A 211-nucleotide genomic window follows, 5' to 3' on the forward strand; every position below is an offset into this window, starting at 1 on the left:
ACCACCACTGTAAACTAGAGCACGACGATTATCGGTAGCCGATATATCGCCGCATTTTAGGTGATTACCGATTATCGGCAAGAGCATAAAATGGCCGATATTATCGGTGCAAAGTAACCCTATGACATGCGTACGTCCGCATTAATACAGAGCGTTGGTTAAATTCAACTCGTTCGTAACACTGTGACGTATTAAACTAGGTCAAAGCGTC

The sequence above is a fragment of the Ciona intestinalis genome, unplaced genomic scaffold, assembly GCF_000224145.3.
Source record: "Ciona intestinalis unplaced genomic scaffold, KH HT000222.1, whole genome shotgun sequence".
NCBI classification, from domain to species: domain Eukaryota; kingdom Metazoa; phylum Chordata; class Ascidiacea; order Phlebobranchia; family Cionidae; genus Ciona; species Ciona intestinalis.